At 40.3% G+C, this 6,390-nt stretch overlaps 1 protein-coding gene and 1 long non-coding RNA gene across 2 annotated transcripts in view; one reads left to right on the top strand and one right to left on the bottom strand.

Annotated features, from left to right (window-relative positions):
• Nucleotides 1-3,589: 3,589 nt before the first annotated feature.
• Nucleotides 3,590-5,329, bottom strand: LOC140343847 (uncharacterized). Its single transcript, XR_011923417.1, has 3 exons — nt 5,175-5,329; nt 4,583-4,869; nt 3,590-4,394 (listed from the first exon to the last, which is right to left on the bottom strand). It is a non-coding gene; the product is annotated as an uncharacterized lncRNA (long non-coding RNA).
• A 253-nt stretch (nt 5,330-5,582) lies between these two features.
• Nucleotides 5,583-6,390, top strand: part of DDX39B (DExD-box helicase 39B) — a 20,171-nt gene continuing 19,363 nt past the window's right edge. The window contains exon 1 of the mRNA XM_072430741.1: nt 5,583-5,719. The gene's annotated coding sequence lies outside the window, so the exon portion shown is untranslated. The remainder of the gene's footprint in view (nt 5,720-6,390) is intronic.

Raw genomic sequence — 6,390 nt, 5'->3', positions numbered from 1 at the left:
AAAAAAAAGTCTGGGTTAGACACTGATCTATATACTTAAAAGAAATGTATGCATTCTACAAATCTAATAAATTTTTTGGGTCTGATGAAGCAGAGAAGACTCTGTAAAATGCGTTACCAAATGAAACTATTCAATATGCTATGTTTTTGTATCAAGTGAAACTACCTAATATATAATGATTTTGCATGAAAAAGACCTACTTGCCTTGACTGCATTGACATTTTAAACTTTTAATATGTTTATGTCTATTTCTATGTGAACTATTAAACATTATATTTAAACTGCATTCATTTGTGGTTTGGAAAATTCTTAAAACCCCCGTTTTTGGTGCCACACTATTTACATGTATACAATACAGAACATTTTTTACTAAGAGAAAACTTTTTCTGCTATTCCATATATCATGCAGAATGTCGCATAGGCACTCACCCACCTCCTAGATTGTAAGCTCTTCAGGGCAGGGTTCCTGATGAGATTTCTCCTGTGTTACTGTCTGTATTCATCTGTCATTTTCAACCCCTATTTAATTATACAGCGCTGCGTATTATGTTGGCGCTATATAAATTCTGTTTAGGAACAATAATATTATTAAAGTGACTGCGCAAGATTCACATGCTACGTAAAACATTTAAAGTACAACGCTGTGTAATATGTTGGTGCTATATAAATACTATGGCTGAAGAGCTTACAATCTAAATGGTGGGGGAAGTATCACACAATAGGAGGGGGGATATGTAGTGGTGGGAAGTAGTGAGGGTTTAGGAGACAGAAGACAGGTGGGTAAGTTTGAAAAGATGGGTTTTGAGGGTTCTTTTAAATGAGCAGAAAGTAGGAGCAAGCCAAATAGGACGAGTAAGACCATTCCAGAGAGTTGGGGCAGCTCTAGAAAAGTCTTGGAGCCGTGCGTGTGATGAGGTTATGAGTGAGGAAGTCATTAGTATGTCCTTGGAGGTGCGAAGAGAGCAGCTAGGGGAGTATTTTTTTTACCAGGTCAGAAAGGTAGGAGAGACAACTGTGGAGGGATTTAAAGGCAAGGCGCAGGAGTATTAACGGACACATAGTGTCACCAATAATTTTAGGCCCATCATTCACTGTTAACTCTCTCTTGATGACATGTAAAGACTTTTAAAGAGTCACCTATGGACATTTTTGCGGATCAAAGTTTAATTGGTATACACCAATTAAAAAAAAACATTGGGCAACAAAAGGGTTAAAGTCTAACACCAAGCATAAAAGGAACACATATGGGAGCCAAATGTTTCTAATATAATAATAAAGTTTTGAAGGTAGGGGAAGGATTGTGGAGTTAGGCTTTTTTCATGATCTGTATCCACTAGGGAGGCTTCCTCACTTCCTGCCATGTAGGCACAAAACAAAGTGACAGGAAATCCCCTCTAAACCAGATGTCACAGGAAGAATTCCCCTTTATTCCTTGTTAAATGACAATCTTCTTCCTGAAATGGGGGTCATTGAGTCATGATACTCTCTCTGCATATTGATCCTGGCTACAATGTATATTCCCAACAAGTGTTAGGATGCAGGAAACAAAAAAGTGACAGATGAACAAACAAGCAAACACTGTACACACAGGACTGTTCTATTACAGACAGAGGGGGGGAAAGAGAGCGACACTCCACTGTGCACTCCTACCTTTACTTGTGGTCACCCATGGCCACTCAGAATGGATCCATGAACATGAGGCAACCACTATACACATCAGATTCTAGCCCGAGATGAGCTGACCATTCCTATCCGGCAAGAAGCATATGATGTGTGTACATGGCCTTAGAACAGCCAAGTGTCTAGCATCTTCAGGCAAGCTGTGACAATTTATTTTTTGGATTTCCTCCATTTAGGCCTGCTATCCAACAGATGGAACACACAGAACATTTTTGTGGATTATATGTAGGTGGAACACACTATTAATATTGATATGGTTGTATTCACCCAGACTGTGGAGGGGTTGCTTTCACACCGCGATACCATGCCCAAAGAGCAGTAAAGAAAGCTTTGTATTAGATATTTTTCCAAAATTAACACGTATTTTTAAGAGATCACAGTATTGTTTTTATAAAAACTTTACCTAGAAATAACACATAGCTGGGCCAAACTTCATTTCTATGTTCCATACAAAACACATGACATTTTCTGTACATGACCTTTATATTTTGGGCTGTATGCACAACTTAACCCCAACCACAGTCCAACACTAATTTAGTTTTGTAAATGTAGGGGTACTTTGCTAAAGCCATGCTCCTTGGGTGTACCGCTTAAGCCTACATACATTACCAAGACTCATGCTTTCAACTTTCGGTTACTGGTTATAAATACACTTATGACTGTTGCCTGGTATATTTTGGTTTGATAGGGTTACTGATTACTAACAGAAAACCTGCTCAGTAAGATACTGAATCATTCAAAGCAATCAATTCCAAGTGACTGCAGTAAACCTAATAGAGTTGTTGCTATGGAGCACACAATGCACTCATTGCTTGCTACTTTATCTAGTTTAAATAGTCTATAGCCTGGAACAAGGACCATAGCAAAATGACGTAGACATGCCTCAGTCCTCGAAGACATCGGCCTGGCCCTAAGCTACTTAAGAAACAAACCTTTAGAAAAAGAAAAGGCAGATATGGCAAGGTTGAATTTTAAACCATAGCTTGCAGGCAGTTATCCCAACCCCAATACATAAGGCACCAACATCAAGATATGCATTAGAATTTTCATTAGCTGCATGTGTCTTCTGGGTCATCAATATTTAACTAGGCCATGAAATAGAACTGCAGCAAAATAAATACCTTTAGGAAAAAGCTATCACAGGAGTGAGTTTTTGTTCTGCTGTGTTGGCAGAACGTTAAAAAGCGGCAACATAACCTATGAATTGTATGGCAGCTCCCATAAGGTGGCGCAAAGGCAAACACTGGCAGAACTCAGTCACTCTGCAAAAATCTGAAGAATCTTTGCAATGTTACCACAGCAAACAAATCCAGATTGCTTCGTGTGTTTCCGGACAATTTTAAAAACTTGTTAATAGAATCATTAACTGCCGAACCTATTAAATACATTTACAAAAACACAACTAGGAAGACAATGCAGTTTTAATTTTGTTCTTTATTAAAGGTTTTCAACTCTCAATATTTAGAAGTTCCATATAGTACATATATCATATCCTATGACAAGGATTGGTCACAAATTTTCAGTCTTCACTGATCAAGAAAACACCTATAAGAGGAAGAAAAAAACAAAATGAACACAAGATCTGTAGCCCAGATGTAGAGCAACAATATGAACAAAACCAATGCAATTCATAAGTATTTTAACGTTAAAGATGGTAAAGGGGTCTTGAAGTGGTCTATACAAATTCTCTGTTGTAATAACGGTCACATAACAGCACTTTTTAATATAATTTCAGTCAATGTATAACGACAGGCCCCTTGCTCTGGTGTCAATTGCTGCAAAAAAAGGTATTCAAAACTCCTTCAAGCTGTAATTTCAGCTACAGGTTCCCCCCCCCCAAATCCCAGTTTCTTGAATTCTTCAGTATAGGATTTGGGCCATACTTTGCCACCAAATGGTTGATTACACACAACTGTCATACTCGACTATCACAACAGTTATCCGAGTGTATCAGAGCGTTTACTTGAACTTCACAAAGTTTCAGAGACTCTAGTCAAGGTGTCATCACATACACTCGTTATTAAAAACCTGGTTTTCATTTCAGTTATCCGGGGGAGAGAAATTTTAGATAAATCAAACCCAACACAGTAAATTCTCACAGCAATTTTGTTTTATTTGGGAAAATTGTAAGTCAGATCTTTGAAACTAAAATCTTTACAAGTTAAAATTAGTAGCTGTGCATTTTTATCCACACAACCAGGGGCCCTTTTTGTTTTTCTATTAGCAGAAAGATATGGTACCTTTCAATTGCTGACAATCAACTTTCTGTAACTACAAGCCCTGCCTCCTCACATGTTTCCATAAACTAATCAGACATCTATTGTTCATACTACCTTGAGTGTCACATGATCTCATGCAGGTAATCTTAGATTTTAACTGGTGTGAGGGTCAAAGAAAACAAGATGTGGTGCAATATGCAAGCACATCTAGCCAGTAGGAAAGTAGTATTCACTTAGCCACTTGAGCACCATTAAAAATTGTCTTCCTGAATTTAGTTGGGCATGCCAAGGCAGACTTGGGCATGTATATTCTGTAATGTATACAGCTTTGATTCCTGCCATGTTCAAGTTGTTTTCAGCAAAGCACAAGGCAACATGCGCACATATCGGAATGCAGATTTAGTGTTGCCAGGATGAACACAGATTGAACTCTAATTCTTACCTTTGCCAGCTCTTGGTTGTAGTAGATGCGACTCCAGATGCCAGTCTGTAAAGCTAATACAAGAACACAATTGGTTAGCCCAAATGTATAGGGTACACAGGTATTACATTGATGGATGATGGCTCCTCAGAACGCTGCGGTGATGACATCAAAAAACGTGTCAGTTTATAGTTTTATCATCATGTAGAGACCACACAAAATATATTCATGTAAACAGAAGGTTGACTGGGTGTTTACATACCATTCATCCCAAGGTAACCATTCTTGGATCGTGACCAGCAACCAGAAGATCAGACATAAAGTCCTCAACACGACCAGGTCATCATTTGTGGATGCAGATCTGCAAGCAGGGCCAGATCACATAGAAGGACCTTGGCACAACCAGACCGGCATGGTCATCGTTCCCAGATTCTGAGCGACGGGAAGACTGGCCACAAGGACCTTGACACTACCAGAACGGCATGGTCATCGTTCCCAGATTCTGACCGGCAGGCTAAGATAGCGATGAGATCATTAGCAGATTCAGACCTATAAGGGAAGGCATGACGTAAGGAACTCGGCACACAAATCAGATCTGCAATGCATGCACACGGGCATAAATCACAGCTATGCAATTCCACAATATTTTACAAGAAGATGTTGCAATCCTGGCACCAATAGGAGCCAACACAGCACAAAGTATTAAAATACTTTAATATGACCATTGTAAAAAAAAAAAAAAAAAAAAAGGCAGCACCCAAGTTCCCAAGTCCATTATAGGATAACCAGGTCATGGAGGAACAGGCCACCTCCATCCCACTAATACAGCCCCATACATCACAACATAAACTCACCCCATGGAAATAATCCACAGATTGCACAGTAAACACACTCCCCGACCTACACAAGGTACCAAGGGGGAGGTTAATGTACGGATGGCAGAGATATTTGCAGATTTACGCACCACACTCCATCTTTACTCCAGAGCACGGAAAGAAAGGAAACCAGCAGTGACGGCCTTTATATGATATTCGAGGACCCCCGCTTTCATGTGACAGTGAAAAGGCTGACTAGTTCAGTGCCTTAATAAAAAAAAAAAAAAATCTAAAAAAATTGCACTAATATAAAGCAGTTCTGTTTACTATGTATTTGATAATGAATTGTAGTATTCGTTATTATGTTTGGAGAACTGAATCAAGCAGCTGTAGAAAATTACGACAAACCCTTACGCAACTAAATTTATCTCTGGCAAGCTGCAACAGGCACTACGTTAGTCAGCCTTGGTTGGCACAAGTTACAGGAGTCCTTCGCTGAGGTACTGCCAACCATTCCACACAGGAAGTAGTATACTAGAGCTTGGCGCCCTTATCCTACTTGGAGAAGAAGCGATAGAACCCAGGTAAGGATGTAGAATCCGATAAATATTATCGCCATCCTGCGCTGTAGAGCTGTTTGTGGTATCTGTTCTTTAAGAGGGAGCCCTGGGCTGGCTGAATCCTTCTGTATGTGCGTGTGTGAAGCTAAGGTGTCGGCGGAATTCTAAGATGGAGGCGCTGCGGTAGCTGTCAGCCCTCCGGCCTTACACTGAGCTCCCTGTTTCCCCTTTTTCCTGCTGAGCTTTGTAGTGCATCCTTATATATGAGGGGCGTGGTTATAAGGGGGCGGAGCTGAGGCTCTGCAGATTCATAGAAGGAAAGCAGCAATGTGAAAGGTTCTCTTACTTAAAGGGTAACTCTACTTTCAACACTACCAGCCTATAGCTACCCCTGTGGGGAAATTCTGCCTATTTATCACCCGAATAGGGTGTGCTGTGTTGTATTGGTCTGGGCAGTAGGGTGCAATTAGCTTTGAATGCGTCGCATTGCTTCATCGCATGCCATGTGTGTTACTCTTGTGTGTTTAATGTACCTCAGTGCTGCTGGAGTGAATGGGCCCCAATAAAATGCCCCGGTATGAGGGGTCCTATAAATAATCTTATGCTATGGTTACCATGTGATTAGGGGTGGGTTGTGTGCATTGCCGGGATGACATCACACAGGAAGGTTGGTGATTGGTGCGTTGCCGGGATGA

Source organism: Pyxicephalus adspersus, chromosome Z (assembly GCF_032062135.1).
Source record: "Pyxicephalus adspersus chromosome Z, UCB_Pads_2.0, whole genome shotgun sequence".
Lineage (NCBI taxonomy): Eukaryota > Metazoa > Chordata > Amphibia > Anura > Pyxicephalidae > Pyxicephalus > Pyxicephalus adspersus.
The sequence above is the reverse complement of the archived record's forward strand: the minus strand, read 5'-3'. Positions and strand labels throughout refer to the sequence as shown.